Here is a 16,268-nt window from a genome sequence, read left to right on the forward strand (position 1 = left end):
TGAGAGCAGAGGCAGTCATGAGATTTAAAACAGCAGGAGAGGAGAGGCAGTCAGAAGATTAACAACAGCGCAAGAGCAGAGGCAGTCAGGAGATTGAAAACAGTGGCAGAGGAAAGGCAGTCAGGAGATTGAAAACAGCGTAAGTGGAGAGCCAGTCAGGAGATTGAAAACAGAGCGAGAAGAGAGGCAGTCAGGAGAACGAAAACAGCGCAAGAGGAGAGGAAATCAGGAGATTGAAAACAGCGTGAGAGGAAAGGCAGTCAGGAGAATGAAAACAGCACGAGAGGAGAGGCAGCCAGGAGATTGAAAACAGGGGAAGAGGAGAGGCAGTCAGGAGAACAAAAACAGCACAAGTGGAGAGGCAGTTGGGAGATTGAGAATAGAGTGAGAAAAGTGGCATCCAGGAAATTAAAACAGCGCGAGAGGAGAGAATGTCCGGAGCTTGAAAACAGAGCGAGAGGAGAGGCAGTCAGGAGACTGAAAACAGCGTGAGAGGAAAGGCAGTCAGGAGACTGAAAACAGCGTGAGAGGAGAGGCAGTCAGGAGATTGAAAACAGCGTGAGAGGAAAGGCAGTCAGGAGACTGAAAACAGCGCGAGAGGAGAGGCAGTCAGGAGATTGAAAACAGCGTGACAGGAGAGGCAATCAGGAGATTGAAAACAGCGCAAGTGGAGAGGCAGTCGGGAGATTGAAAACAGGGGAAGAGGAGAGGCAGTCAGGAGAATGAAAACAGTGTGAGAGGAGAGGCAATCAGGAGATTGAAAACACAGCGAGAGGAGAGGCAGTTGATCGATTGAAAACCATGCGAGAGGAAAGGCAGTCAGGAGATTGAAAACAGCGCGAGAGGAGAGGCAGTCAAGAGATTGAAAACAGCGTGACAGGAGATCAGTCAGGAGATTGAAGTCAGAGTGAGAGGAGAGGCAGTTGGTAGACTGAAAACAGCGTGACAGGAGAGGCAGACAGGAGATTGAAAACAGCGCCAGAGGAGTGGCAGTCAGGAGACTGAAAACAGCGCAGTTGGAGAGCCAGTCAAGTGATTGAAAACAGAGCGAGAGAAGAGGCAGTCAGGAGAACGAAAACAGCACGAGAGGAGAGGCAGCCAGGAGATTGAAATCAGCACGAGAGCAGAGGCAGTTGATCGATTGAAAACAGCGCAAGAGGAGAGTCAGTCAGGAGATTGAAAACAGCACGAGAGGAGAGGCAGTCAGTAGATTGAAAACAGAGTGAGAGGAGAGGCAGTTGATCGACTGAAAACAGCGCGAGAGGATAGGCCGTCAGGAGATTGAAAACAGCGTGACAGGGGAGGCAGACAGGAGATTGAAAACAGCGTGGGAGGAGAGGCAATCAGGAGAATGAAAACAGGGGAAGAAGAGAAGAAGTTGATCGATTGAAAACAGCGTGAGAGGAGTGGCAGTCGGGAGATTGAAAACAGCGCTGGAGGAGAGGCAATCAGGGGATTGAAAACAGAGCGAGAGGAGAGGCAAACAGGAGATTGAAAACAGCGCGAGAAGAGAGGCAGTCAGGAGATTGAAAACAAAGCAAGAGGAGCGGCTGTCAGGAAATTGAAAACAGCGCGAGAGTAGCGGCAGTCATGAGATTTAAAACAGCAGGAGAGGAGAGGCAGTCAGGAGATTAACAACAGCGCAAGAGCAGAGGCAGTCAGGAGATTGGAAACAGCGCAAGAGGAGAGCCAGTCAGGAGATTGAAAACAGCAGGAGAGGAAAGGCAGTCTGGAGAATGAAAACAAAATGAGAGGTGAGGCAGCCAGGAGATTGAAAACAGCAGAAGAGAAGAGGCAGTTGATTGATTGAAAACAACGCGAGATGAAAGGCAGTCAGGAGATAGAAAACAGCGCAAGAGGAGAGGCAGACAGGAGATTGAAAACAGCGGGAGAGGAAAGGCATTCAGGAGAATGAAAACAGCACGAGAGGAGAGGCAGCCAGGAGATTGAAAACAGGGGAAGAAGAGAGGCAGTTGATCGATTCAAAACAGCGCGGGAGGAGAGGCAATCAGGGGATTGAAAACAGAGCGAGAGGAGAGGCAGTCAGGAGATTGAAAACAGCGCGAGAGGAGAGCCAGTCAGGAGTTTGAAAACAAAGCAAGAGGAGAGGCAATCAGGAGAACAAAAAAAGCACAAGTGGAGTGGCAGTTGGGAGATTGACAAGAGAGTGAGAAATGTGGCATCCAGGAAATTAAAACAGCGCGAGAGGAGAGAATGTCCGGAGCTTGAAAACAACGCGAGAGGAGAGGCAGTCATGAGATTTAAAACAGCGCAAGAGCAGAGGCAGTCAAGAGATTAACAACAGCGCAAGAGCAGAGACAGTCAGGAGATTGAAAACAGTGGCAGAGGAATGGCAGTCAGGAGATTGGAAACAGCGCGAGAGTAGAGGCAGTCATGAGATTTAAAACAGCGGGAGAGCAGAGGCAGTCAGGAGATTAACAACAGCGCAAGAGCAGAGACAGTCAGGAGTTTGAAAACAGTGGCAGAGGAAAGGGGGTCAAGAGATTAACAACAGCGCAAGAGCAGAGACAGTCAGGAGATTGAAAACAGCAGGAGAGGAAAGGCGGTCTGGAGAATGAAAACAAAACGAGAGGTGAGGCAGCCAGGAGATTGAAAACAGCGGAAGTGGAGAGGCAGCCAGAAGATTGAAAACAGCGCAAGTGGAGAGGAAGCCAGGAGATTGAAAACAGCGCGAGAGGAGAGGCAGTCAGGAGATTGACAACAGCGCGAGAGGAGAGGCAGTCAGGAGATTGACAACAGCGCGAGAGGAGAGGCAGTCAAGAGATTGAAAACAGCGTGAGAGGAGATCAGTCAGGAGATTGAAGTCAGAGCGAGAGGAGAGGCAGTTGGTAGACTGAAAACAGCGTGACAGGAGAGGCAGTCAGGAGATTGAAAACAGCGCCAGAGGAGTGGCAATCAGGAGATTGAAAACAGCGCAAGTGGAGAGGCAGTCAGGAGATTGACAACAGAGGAGAAGAGAGGCAGCCAGGAAATTGAAAACAGCGCGAGAGGAGAGAATGTCAGGGGCTGGAAAAGAGAGCGAGAGGAGAGGTAGTCAGGAGATGGAATAAAGCACGAGAGGAGAGAATGTCAGGAGATTGGAAACGGAGCGAGAGGAGAGGCAGTTTATAGACTGAAAACAACGCGAGAGGAAAGGCAGTCAGGAGATTAACAACAGTGCAAGAGCAGAGGCAGTGAGGAGATTGAAAACAGTGGCAGAGGAAAGGCAGTCAGGAGATTGAAAACAGCGCAAGAGGAGAGCCAGTTAGGAGATTGAAAACAGCAGGAGAGGAAAGGCGGTGTGGAGAATGAAAACAAAACGAGAGGTGAGGCAGTCAGGAGATTGAAAACAGAGGAGCAGAAGAGGCAGTTGATTGATTGAAAACAACGCGAGAGGAAAGGAGGTCAGGAGATTGAAAACAGCGCGAGAGGAGAGGCAGTCAGGAGATTGAAAACATTGCAAGTGGAGAGGCAGTCGGGAGATTGACAACAGAGCGAGAAGAGAGGCAGTCAGAAGATTGAACACAACGTGAGAGTAGAGGCAGTCATGAGATTTAAAACAGCGGGAGAGGAGAGGCAGCCAGAAAATTAACAACAGCGCAAGAGCAGAGGCAGTCAGGAGATTGAAAACAGTGGCAGAGGAAAGGTAGTCAGGAGATTGAAAACAGCGTAAGTGGAGAGCCAGTCAGGAGATTGAAAACAGAGCGAGAGGAGAGGCAGTCAGGAGAACGAAAACAGCACAAAAGGAGTGACAGCCAGGATATTGAAACCAGCGCAAGAGGATAGGCAGTCAGGAGATCGAAAACAGGACAAAAGGAGTGCCAGCCAGGAGAGCGAAACCAGCACAAGAGGAGAGGCAGTCAGGAGATTGAAAACAGGGCAAGTGGAGAGGCAGTCAGGAGATAGGAAACAGCGCAAGAGGAGAGGCAGTCAGGAGATTGAAAACAGCGCGAGAGGTGATGCACTCAGGAGATTGAAAACAGTGTGAGAGGAGAGGCAGTCAGGAGATTGAAAACAAAACAAGAGGAGAGGCAGTCAGGAGAACGAAAACAGCACTAGTGGAGAGGCAGTCAGGAGATTGACGACAGAGTGAAGAGCGAGGCAGCCAGGAAAATAAAACAGCGCGAGAAAAGAGAATGTCAGGAGCTTGAAAACAGAGCGAGAGGAGGTGTAGTCAGGAGATTGAAAACAGCAGGAGAGGAAAGGCAGTCAGGAGAATGAAAACAAAGCGAGAGGTGAGGGCAGCCAGGAGATTAAAAACAGTGGAAGAGGAGAGGCAGTTGATCGATTGAAAACAACGCGAAAGGAAAGGCAGTCAGGAGATTGAAAACAGCGGGAGAGGAGAGGCAGTCAGGAGAACGAAAATAGAACAAGTGGAGAGGCAGCCAGGAAATTTAAAACAGCGCGAGAGGCAAGAATGTCAGGAGATTGAAAACAGCACAAGAGGAGAGGCAATCAGGAGATTGAAAACAGCGGAAGAGGAGAGGCAGTTGATCGATTGAAAACAGCGTGAAAGGAGAGGTAATCAGGAGATTGAAAACAGCGGGAGAGGAAAGGCAGCCAGGAGATTGAAAACAGGGGAAGAAGAGAGGCAGTCAGGAGATTGAAAACGGGGGAAGAGGAGAGGCAGTTGATCGATTGAAAACAGCGCGAGAGAAGAGGCAGTCAGGAGATTGAAATCAGCGCAAGAGGAGAGGCAGTTGATTGATTGAAAACAACGCGAGAGGAAAGGAGGTCAGGAGATTGAAAACAATGCGAGAGGAGAGGCAGTCAGGAGATTGAAAACAGCGTGACAGGAGAGGAAATCAGGAGATTGAAAACAGCGCAAGTGGAGAGGCAGTCGGGAGATTGACAACAGAGCGAGAAGAGAGGCAGTCAGAAGATTGAACACAACGCGAGAGTAGAGGCAGTCATGAGATTGAAAACAGTGGCAGAGGAAAGGCAGTCAGGAGATTGAAAACAGCGTAAGTGGAGAGCCAGTCAGGAGATTGAAAACAGAGCGAGAGGAGAGGCAGTCAGGAGAACGAAAACAGTGGAAGAGGAGAGGAAATCAGGAGATTGAAAACAGCGGCAGAGGAAAGGCAGTCAGGAGATTGAAAACAGGGGAAGAGGAGAGGCAGTTGTTCGATTGAAAACAGCGCGAGAGGAGAGGCAGTCAGGAGATTGAAAACACAGCGAGAGGAGAGGCAAAAAGGAGATTGAAAACAACGCAAGAGGAGAGGCAGTCAGGAGATTGAAAAAAAAGCAAGAGGAGCGGCTGTCAGGAGATTGAAAACAAAGCAAGAGGAGAGGCAGTCAGGAGAACAAAAACAGCACAACTGGAGAGGCAGTTGGGAGATTGAGAACAGAGTGAGAAAAGTGGCATCCAGGAAATTAAAACACCGCTAGAGGAGAGAATGTCCGGAGCTTGAAAACAGAGCGAGAGGAGAGGCAGTCAGGAGATTGAAAACAGCGCAAGTGGAGAGCCAGTCAAGAGATTGAAAACAGAGCGAGAGGAGAGGCAGTCAGGATAACGAAAACAGCGCAAGAGGATAGGCAACTTGGAGATTGAAAACAGTGGGCGACGAAAGGCAGTCAGGACATTAAAAACAGCGCAAGAGGAGAGGCAGTCAGGAGATCGAAAACAGCACAAAAGGAGTGCCAGCCAGGAGAGCGAAACCAGCGCAAGAGGATAGGCAGTCAGGAGATTGAAAACAGGGCAAGTGGAGAGGCAGTCAGGAGATAGGAAACAGCGCAAGAGGATAGGCAGTCAGGAGATTGAAAACAGCGCGAGAGGTGATGCACTCAGGAGATTGAAAACAGTGTGAGAGGAGAGGCAGTCAGGAGATTGAAAACAAAACAAGAGGAGAGGCAGTCAGGAGAACGAAAACAGCACTAGTGGAGAGGCAGTCAGGAGATTGACGACAGAGTGAAGAGCGAGGCAGCCAGGAAAATAAAACAGCGCGAGAAAAGAGAATGTCAGGAGCTTGAAAACAGAGCGAGAGGAGGTGTAGTCAGGAGATTGAAAACAGCAGGAGAGGAAAGGCAGTCAGGAGAATGAAAACAAAGTGAGAGGTGAGGGCAGCCAGGAGAGTAAAAACAGCGGAAGAGGAGAGGCAGTTGATCGATTGAAAACAACGCGAAAGGAAATGCAGTCAGGAGATTGAAAACAGCGCGAGATGAGAGGCAGTCAGGAGATTGAAGTCAGAGCGAGAGGCAAGGCAGTTAGGAGATTGAAAGCAGCGCGAGAGGAGTGTCAGTCGGGAGATTGAAAACAGCGCGAGAGGAGAGGCAATCAGGAGATTGAAAACAGCGCAAGAGGAAAGGCAGCCAGACGATTGAAAACAGAGCAAGAGGAAAGGCAGTCAGGAGAACGAAAATAGAACAAGTGGAGAGGCAGCCAGGAAATTTAAAACAGCACGAGAGGCGAGAACGTCAGGAGATTGAAAACAGGACAAGAGGAGAGGCAATCAGGAGATTGAAAACAGCGGAAGAGGAGAGGCAGTTGATCGATTGAAAACAGCGTGAAAGGAGAGGCAATCAGGAGATTGAAAACAGCGGGAGAGGAAAGGCAGCCAGGAGATTGAAAACAGGGGAAGAAGAGAGGCAGTCAGGAGATTGAAAACAGGGGAAGAGGAGAGGCAGTTGATCGATTGAAAACAGCGCGAGAGAAGAGGCAGTCAGGAGATTGAAATCAGCGCAAGAGGAGAGGCAGTTGATTGATTGAAAACAGCGCAAGAGGAGAGTCAGTCAGGAGATTGAAAACAGCACGAGAGGAGAGGCAGTCAGTAGATTGAAAACAGAGTGAGAGGAGAGGCAGTTGATCGACTGAAAACAGCACGAGAGGAGAGGCAGCCAGGAGATTGAAAACAGCGGAAGTGGAGCGGCAGTTGATTGATTGAAAACAGCGCAAGAGGAGAGTCAGTCAGGAGATTGAAAACAGCACGAGAGGAGAGGCAGTCAGTAGATTGAAAACAGAGTGAGAGGAGAGGCAGTTGATCGACTGAAAACAGCACGAGAGGAGAGGCAGCCAGGAGATTGAAAACAGCGTGACAGGGGAGGCAGACAGGAGATTGAAAACAGCGTGGGAGGAGAGGCAATCAGGAGAATGAAAACAGGGGAAGAAGAGAAGAAGTTGATCGATTGAAAACAGCGTGAGAGGAGTGGCAGTCAGGAGATTGAAAACAGCGCGGGAGGAGAGGCAATCAGGGGATTGAAAACAGAGCGAGAGGAGAGGCAAACAGTAGATTGAAAACAGCGCGAGAGGAGAGGCAGTCAGGAGATTGAAAACAGCGTGAGAGGAGAGCCAGTCAGGAGATTGAAAACAAAGCAAGAGGAGCGGCTGTCAGGAAATTGAAAACAGCGCGAGAGTAGCGGCAGTCATGAGATTTAAAACAGCAGGAGAGGAGAGGCAGTCAGGAGATTAACAACAGCGCAAGAGCAGAGGCAGTCAGGAGATTGAAAACAGTGGCAGAGGAAAGGCAGTCAGGAGATTGAAAACAGCGCAAAAGGAGGGCCAGTCAGGAGATTGAAAACAGCAGGAGAGGAAAGGCAGTCTGGAGAATGAAAACAAAATGAGAGGTGAGGCAGCCAGGAGATTGAAAACAGCAGAAGAGAAGAGGCAGTTGATTGATTGAAAACAACGCGAGATGAAAGGCAGTCAGGAGATAGAAAACAGCGCAAGAGGAGAGGCAGACAGGAGATTGAAAACAGCGTGGGAGGAGAGGCAGTCAGGAGTTTGGAAACAGCGGGAGAGGAAAGGCATTCAGGAGAATGAAAACACCACGAGAGGAGAGGCAGCCAGGAGATTGAAAACAGGGGAAGAAGAGAGGCAGTTGATCGATTCAAAACAGCGCGGGAGGAGAGGCAATCAGGGGATTGAAAACAGAGCGAGAGGAGAGGCAGTCAGGAGATTGAAAACAGCGCGAGAGGAGAGCCAGTCAGGAGTTTGAAAACAAAGCAAGAGGAGAGGCAGTCAGGAGAACAAAAAAAGCACAAGTGGAGTGGCAGTTGGGAGATTGACAAGAGAGTGAGAAATGTGGCATCCAGGAAATTAAAACAGCGCGAGAGGAGAGAATGTCCGGAGCTTGAAAACAACGCGAGAGGAGAGACAGTCATGAGATTTAAAACAGCGCAAGAGCAGAGGCAGTCAAGAGATTAACAACAGCGCAAGAGCAGAGACAGTCAGGAGATTGAAAACAGTGGCAGAGGAAAGGCAGTCAGGAGATTGGAAACAGCGCGAGAGTAGAGGCAGTCATGAGATTTAAAACAGCGGGAGAGCAGAGGCAGTCAGGAGATTAACAACAGCGCAAGAGCAGAGACAGTCAGGAGTTTGAAAACAGTGGCAGAGGAAAGGGGGTCAAGAGATTAACAACAGCGCAAGAGCAGAGACAGTCAGGAGATTGAAAACAGCAGGAGAGGAAAGGCGGTCTGGAGAATGAAAACAAAACGAGAGGTGAGGCAGCCAGGAGATTGAAAACAGCGGAAGTGGAGAGGCAGCCAGAAGATTGAAAACAGCGCAAGTGGAGAGGAAGCCAGGAGATTGAAAACAGCGCGAGAGGAGAGGCAGTCAGGAGATTGACAACAGCGCGAGAGGAGAGGCAGTCAGGAGATTGACAACAGCGCGAGAGGAGAGGCAGTCAAGAGATTGAAAACAGCGTGAGAGGAGATCAGTCAGGAGATTGAAGTCAGAGCGAGAGGAGAGGCAGTTGGTAGACTGAAAACAGCGTGACAGGAGAGGCAGTCAGGAGATTGAAAACAGCGCCAGAGGAGTGGCAATCAGGAGATTGAAAACAGCGCAAGTGGAGAGGCAGTCAGGAGATTGACAACAGAGGAGAAGAGAGGCAGCCAGGAAATTGAAAACAGCGCGAGAGGAGAGAATGTCAGGGGCTGGAAAAGAGAGCGAGAGGAGAGGTAGTCAGGAGATGGAATAAAGCGCGAGAGGAGAGAATGTCAGGAGATTGGAAACAGAGCGAGAGGAGAGGCAGTTTATAGACTGAAAACAACGCGAGAGGAAAGGCAGTCAGGAGATTAACAACAGTGCAAGAGCAGAGGCAGTGAGGAGATTGAAAACAATGGCAGAGGAAAGGCAGTCAGGAGATTGAAAACAGCGCAAGAGGAGAGCCAGTTAGGAGATTGAAAACAGCAGGAGAGGAAAGGCGGTGTGGAGAATGAAAACAAAACGAGAGGTGAGGCAGTCAGGAGATTGAAAACAGCGGAGGAGAAGAGGCAGTTGATTGATTGAAAACAACGCGAGAGGAAAGGAGGTCAGGAGATATAAAACAGCGGGAGAGGAAAGGCAGCCAGGAGATTGAAAACAGGGGAAGAAGAGAGGCAGTCAGGAGATTGAAAACAGGGGAAGAGGAGAGGCAGTTGATCGATTGAAAACAGCGCGAGAGAAGAGGCAGTCAGGAGATTGAAATCAGCGCAAGAGGAGAGGCAGTTGATTGATTGAAAACAACGCGAGAGGAAAGGAGGTCAGGAGATTGAAAACAACGCGAGAGGAGAGGCAGTCAGGAGATTGAAAACAGCGCGACAGGAGAGGCAATCAGGAGATTGAAAACAGCGCAAGTGGAGAGGCAGTCGGGAGATTGACAACAGAGCGAGAAGAGAGGCAGTCAGAAGATTGAACACAACGCGAGAGTAGAGGCAGTCATGAGATTTAAAACAGCGGGAGAGGAGAGGCAGTCAGAAAATTAACAACAGCGCAAGAGCAGAGGCAGTCAGGAGATTGAAAACAGTGGCAGAGGAAAGGCAGTCAGGAGATTGAAAACAGCGTAAGTGGAGAGCCAGTCAGGAGATTGAAAACAGAGTGAGAGGAGAGGCAGTCAGGAGAACGAAAACAGTGGAAGAGGAGAGGAAATCAGGAGATTGAAAACAGCGGCAGAGGAAAGGCAGTCAGGAGATTGAAAACACAGCGAGAGGAGAGGCAAAAAGGAGATTGAAAACAACGCAAGAGGAGAGGCAGTCAGGAGATTGAAAAAAAAGCAAGAGGAGCGGCTGTCAGGAGATTGAAAACAAAGCAAGAGGAGAGGCAGTCAGGAGAACAAAAACAGCACAACTGGAGAGGCAGTTGGGAGATTGAGAACAGAGTGAGAAAAGTGGCATCCAGGAAATTAAAACACCGCTAGAGGAGAGAATGTCCGGAGCTTGAAAACAGAGCGCGAGGAGAGGTAGTCAGGAGATTGAAAACAGCGCAAGTGGAGAGCCAGTCAAGAGATTGAAAACAGAGCGAGAGGAGAGGCAGTCAGGATAACGAAAACAGCGCAAGAGGATAGGCAATTTGGAGATTGAAAACAGTGGGCGACGAAAGGCAGTCAGGACATTAAAAACAGCGCAAGAGGAGAGGCAGTCAGGAGAATGAAAACAGCACAAAAGAAGTGACAGCCAGGATATTGAAACCAGCGCAAGAGGAGAGGCAGTCAGGAGATTGAAAACAGCACAAAAGGAGTGACAGCCAGGATATTGAAACCAGCGCAAGAGGATAGGCAGTCAGGAGATCGAAAACAACACAAAAGGAGTGCCAGCCAGGAGAGCGAAACCAGCACAAGAGGAGAGGCAGTCAGGAGATTGAAAACAGGGCAAGTGGAGAGGCAGTCAGGAGATAGAAAACAGCGCAAGAGGAGAGGCAGTCAGGAGATTGAAAACAGCGCGAGAGGTGATGCACTCAGGAGATTGAAAACAGTGTGAGAGGAGAGGCAGTCAGGAGATTGAAAACAAAACAAGAGGAGAGGCAGTCAGGAGAACGAAAACAGCACTAGTGGAGAGGCTGACTAGTCAGGAGATTGACGACAGAGTGAAGAGCGAGGCAGCCAGGAAAATAAAACAGCACGAGAAAAGAGAATGTCAGGAGCTTGAAAACAGAGCGAGAGGAGGTGTAGTCAGGAGATTGAAAACAGCAGGAGAGGAAAGGCAGTCAGGAGAATGAAAACAAAGCGAGAGGTGAGGGCAGCCAGGAGATTAAAAACAGCGGAAGAGGAGAGGCAGTTGATCGATTGAAAACAACGCGAAAGGAAATGCAGTCAGGAGATTGAAAACAGCATAAGAGGAGAGGCAGTCAGGAGATTGAAGTCAGAGCGAGAGGCAAGGCAGTTAGGAGATTGAAAGCAGCGTGAGAGGAGTGGCAGTCGGGAGATTGAAAACAGAGCGAGAGGAGAGGCAATCAGGAGATTGAAAACAGCGCAAGAGGAAAGGCAGCCAGACGATTGAAAACAGAGCAAGAGGAGAGGCAGTCAGGAGAACGAAAATAGAACAAGTGGAGAGGCAGCCAGGAAATTTAAAACAGCGCGAGAGGCGAGAATGTCAGGAGATTGAAAACAGCACAAGAGGAGAGGCAATCAGGAGATTGAAAACAGCGGAAGAGGAGAGGCAGTTGATCGATTGAAAACAGCGTGAAAGGAGAGGTAATCAGGAGATTGAAAACAGCGGGAGAGGAAAGGCAGCCAGGAGATTGAAAACAGGGGAAGAAGAGAGGCAGTCAGGAGATTGAAAACAGCGTAAGTGGAGAGCCAGTCAGGAGATTGAAAACAGAGCGAGAGGAGAGGCAGTCAGGAGAACGAAAACAGTGGAAGAGGAGAGGAAATCAGGAGATTGAAAACAGCGGCAGAGGAAAGGCAGTCAGGAGATTGAAAACAGGGGAAGAGGAGAGGCAGTTGTTCGATTGAAAACAGCGCGAGAGGAGAGGCAGTCAGGAGATTGAAAACACAGCGAGAGGAGAGGCAAAAAGGAGATTGAAAACAACGCAAGAGGAGAGGCAGTCAGGAGATTGAAAAAAAAGCAAGAGGAGCGGCTGTCAGGAGATTGAAAACAAAGCAAGAGGAGAGGCAGTCAGGAGAACAAAAACAGCACAACTGGAGAGGCAGTTGGGAGATTGAGAACAGAGTGAGAAAAGTGGCATCCAGGAAATTAAAACACCGCTAGAGGAGAGAATGTCCGGAGCTTGAAAACAGAGCGAGAGGAGAGGTAGTCAGGAGATTGAAAACAGCGCAAGTGGAGAGCCAGTCAAGAGATTGAAAACAGAGCGAGAGGAGAGGCAGTCAGGATAACGAAAACAGCGCAAGAGGATAGGCAACTTGGAGATTGAAAACAGTGGGCGACGAAAGGCAGTCAGGACATTAAAAACAGCGCAAGAGGAGAGGCAGTCAGGAGATCGAAAACAGCACAAAAGGAGTGCCAGCCAGGAGAGCGAAACCAGCGCAAGAGGATAGGCAGTCAGGAGATTGAAAACAGGGCAAGTGGAGAGGCAGTCAGGAGATAGGAAACAGCGCAAGAGGATAGGCAGTCAGGAGATTGAAAACAGCGCGAGAGGTGATGCACTCAGGAGATTGAAAACAGTGTGAGAGGAGAGGCAGTCAGGAGATTGAAAACAAAACAAGAGGAGAGGCAGTCAGGAGAACGAAAACAGCACTAGTGGAGAGGCAGTCAGGAGATTGACGACAGAGTGAAGAGCGAGGCAGCCAGGAAAATAAAACAGCGCGAGAAAAGAGAATGTCAGGAGCTTGAAAACAGAGCGAGAGGAGGTGTAGTCAGGAGATTGAAAACAGCAGGAGAGGAAAGGCAGTCAGGAGAATGAAAACAAAGTGAGAGGTGAGGGCAGCCAGGAGAGTAAAAACAGCGGAAGAGGAGAGGCAGTTGATCGATTGAAAACAACGCGAAAGGAAATGCAGTCAGGAGATTGAAAACAGCGCGAGATGAGAGGCAGTCAGGAGATTGAAGTCAGAGCGAGAGGCAAGGCAGTTAGGAGATTGAAAGCAGCGCGAGAGGAGTGTCAGTCGGGAGATTGAAAACAGCGCGAGAGGAGAGGCAATCAGGAGATTGAAAACAGCGCAAGAGGAAAGGCAGCCAGACGATTGAAAACAGAGCAAGAGGAAAGGCAGTCAGGAGAACGAAAATAGAACAAGTGGAGAGGCAGCCAGGAAATTTAAAACAGCACGAGAGGCGAGAACGTCAGGAGATTGAAAACAGGACAAGAGGAGAGGCAATCAGGAGATTGAAAACAGCGGAAGAGGAGAGGCAGTTGATCGATTGAAAACAGCGTGAAAGGAGAGGCAATCAGGAGATTGAAAACAGCGGGAGAGGAAAGGCAGCCAGGAGATTGAAAACAGGGGAAGAAGAGAGGCAGTCAGGAGATTGAAAACAGGGGAAGAGGAGAGGCAGTTGATCGATTGAAAACAGCGCGAGAGAAGAGGCAGTCAGGAGATTGAAATCAGCGCAAGAGGAGAGGCAGTTGATTGATTGAAAACAGCGCAAGAGGAGAGTCAGTCAGGAGATTGAAAACAGCACGAGAGGAGAGGCAGTCAGTAGATTGAAAACAGAGTGAGAGGAGAGGCAGTTGATCGACTGAAAACAGCACGAGAGGAGAGGCAGCCAGGAGATTGAAAACAGCGGAAGTGGAGCGGCAGTTGATTGATTGAAAACAGCGCAAGAGGAGAGTCAGTCAGGAGATTGAAAACAGCACGAGAGGAGAGGCAGTCAGTAGATTGAAAACAGAGTGAGAGGAGAGGCAGTTGATCGACTGAAAACAGCACGAGAGGAGAGGCAGCCAGGAGATTGAAAACAGCGTGACAGGGGAGGCAGACAGGAGATTGAAAACAGCGTGGGAGGAGAGGCAATCAGGAGAATGAAAACAGGGGAAGAAGAGAAGAAGTTGATCGATTGAAAACAGCGTGAGAGGAGTGGCAGTCAGGAGATTGAAAACAGCGCGGGAGGAGAGGCAATCAGGGGATTGAAAACAGAGCGAGAGGAGAGGCAAACAGTAGATTGAAAACAGCGCGAGAGGAGAGGCAGTCAGGAGATTGAAAACAGCGTGAGAGGAGAGCCAGTCAGGAGATTGAAAACAAAGCAAGAGGAGCGGCTGTCAGGAAATTGAAAACAGCGCGAGAGTAGCGGCAGTCATGAGATTTAAAACAGCAGGAGAGGAGAGGCAGTCAGGAGATTAACAACAGCGCAAGAGCAGAGGCAGTCAGGAGATTGAAAACAGTGGCAGAGGAAAGGCAGTCAGGAGATTGAAAACAGCGCAAAAGGAGGGCCAGTCAGGAGATTGAAAACAGCAGGAGAGGAAAGGCAGTCTGGAGAATGAAAACAAAATGAGAGGTGAGGCAGCCAGGAGATTGAAAACAGCAGAAGAGAAGAGGCAGTTGATTGATTGAAAACAACGCGAGATGAAAGGCAGTCAGGAGATAGAAAACAGCGCAAGAGGAGAGGCAGACAGGAGATTGAAAACAGCGTGGGAGGAGAGGCAGTCAGGAGTTTGGAAACAGCGGGAGAGGAAAGGCATTCAGGAGAATGAAAACACCACGAGAGGAGAGGCAGCCAGGAGATTGAAAACAGGGGAAGAAGAGAGGCAGTTGATCGATTCAAAACAGCGCGGGAGGAGAGGCAATCAGGGGATTGAAAACAGAGCGAGAGGAGAGGCAGTCAGGAGATTGAAAACAGCGCGAGAGGAGAGCCAGTCAGGAGTTTGAAAACAAAGCAAGAGGAGAGGCAGTCAGGAGAACAAAAAAAGCACAAGTGGAGTGGCAGTTGGGAGATTGACAAGAGAGTGAGAAATGTGGCATCCAGGAAATTAAAACAGCGCGAGAGGAGAGAATGTCCGGAGCTTGAAAACAACGCGAGAGGAGAGACTGTCATGAGATTTAAAACAGCGCAAGAGCAGAGGCAGTCAAGAGATTAACAACAGCGCAAGAGCAGAGACAGTCAGGAGATTGAAAACAGTGGCAGAGGAAAGGCAGTCAGGAGATTGGAAACAGCGCGAGAGTAGAGGCAGTCATGAGATTTAAAACAGCGGGAGAGCAGAGGCAGTCAGGAGATTAACAACAGCGCAAGAGCAGAGACAGTCAGGAGTTTGAAAACAGTGGCAGAGGAAAGGGGGTCAAGAGATTAACAACAGCGCAAGAGCAGAGACAGTCAGGAGATTGAAAACAGCAGGAGAGGAAAGGCGGTCTGGAGAATGAAAACAAAACGAGAGGTGAGGCAGCCAGGAGATTGAAAACAGCGGAAGTGGAGAGGCAGCCAGAAGATTGAAAACAGCGCAAGTGGAGAGGAAGCCAGGAGATTGAAAACAGCGCGAGAGGAGAGGCAGTCAGGAGATTGACAACAGCGCGAGAGGAGAGGCAGTCAGGAGATTGACAACAGCGCGAGAGGAGAGGCAGTCAAGAGATTGAAAACAGCGTGAGAGGAGATCAGTCAGGAGATTGAAGTCAGAGCGAGAGGAGAGGCAGTTGGTAGACTGAAAACAGCGTGACAGGAGAGGCAGTCAGGAGATTGAAAACAGCGCCAGAGGAGTGGCAATCAGGAGATTGAAAACAGCGCAAGTGGAGAGGCAGTCAGGAGATTGACAACAGAGGAGAAGAGAGGCAGCCAGGAAATTGAAAACAGCGCGAGAGGAGAGAATGTCAGGGGCTGGAAAAGAGAGCGAGAGGAGAGGTAGTCAGGAGATGGAATAAAGCGCGAGAGGAGAGAATGTCAGGAGATTGGAAACAGAGCGAGAGGAGAGGCAGTTTATAGACTGAAAACAACGCGAGAGGAAAGGCAGTCAGGAGATTAACAACAGTGCAAGAGCAGAGGCAGTGAGGAGATTGAAAACAATGGCAGAGGAAAGGCAGTCAGGAGATTGAAAACAGCGCAAGAGGAGAGCCAGTTAGGAGATTGAAAACAGCAGGAGAGGAAAGGCGGTGTGGAGAATGAAAACAAAACGAGAGGTGAGGCAGTCAGGAGATTGAAAACAGCGGAGGAGAAGAGGCAGTTGATTGATTGAAAACAACGCGAGAGGAAAGGAGGTCAGGAGATATAAAACAGCGGGAGAGGAAAGGCAGCCAGGAGATTGAAAACAGGGGAAGAAGAGAGGCAGTCAGGAGATTGAAAACAGGGGAAGAGGAGAGGCAGTTGATCGATTGAAAACAGCGCGAGAGAAGAGGCAGTCAGGAGATTGAAATCAGCGCAAGAGGAGAGGCAGTTGATTGATTGAAAACAGCGCAAGAGGAGAGTCAGTCAGGAGATTGAAAACAGCACGAGAGGAGAGGCAGTCAGTAGATTGAAAACAGAGTGAGAGGAGAGGCAGTTGATCGACTGAAAACAGCACGAGAGGAGAGGCAGCCAGGAGATTGAAAACAGCGGAAGTGGAGCGGCAGTTGATTGATTGAAAACAGCGCAAGAGGAGAGTCAGTCAGGAGATTGAAAACAGCACGAGAGGAGAGGCAGTCAGTAGATTGAAAACAGAGTGAGAGGAGAGGCAGTTGATCGACTGAAAACAGCACGAGAGGAGAGGCAGCCAGGAGATTGAAAACAGCGTG

Source organism: Carcharodon carcharias, chromosome 3 (genome assembly GCF_017639515.1).
Source record: "Carcharodon carcharias isolate sCarCar2 chromosome 3, sCarCar2.pri, whole genome shotgun sequence".
In the NCBI taxonomy this organism is placed as follows: domain Eukaryota; kingdom Metazoa; phylum Chordata; class Chondrichthyes; order Lamniformes; family Lamnidae; genus Carcharodon; species Carcharodon carcharias.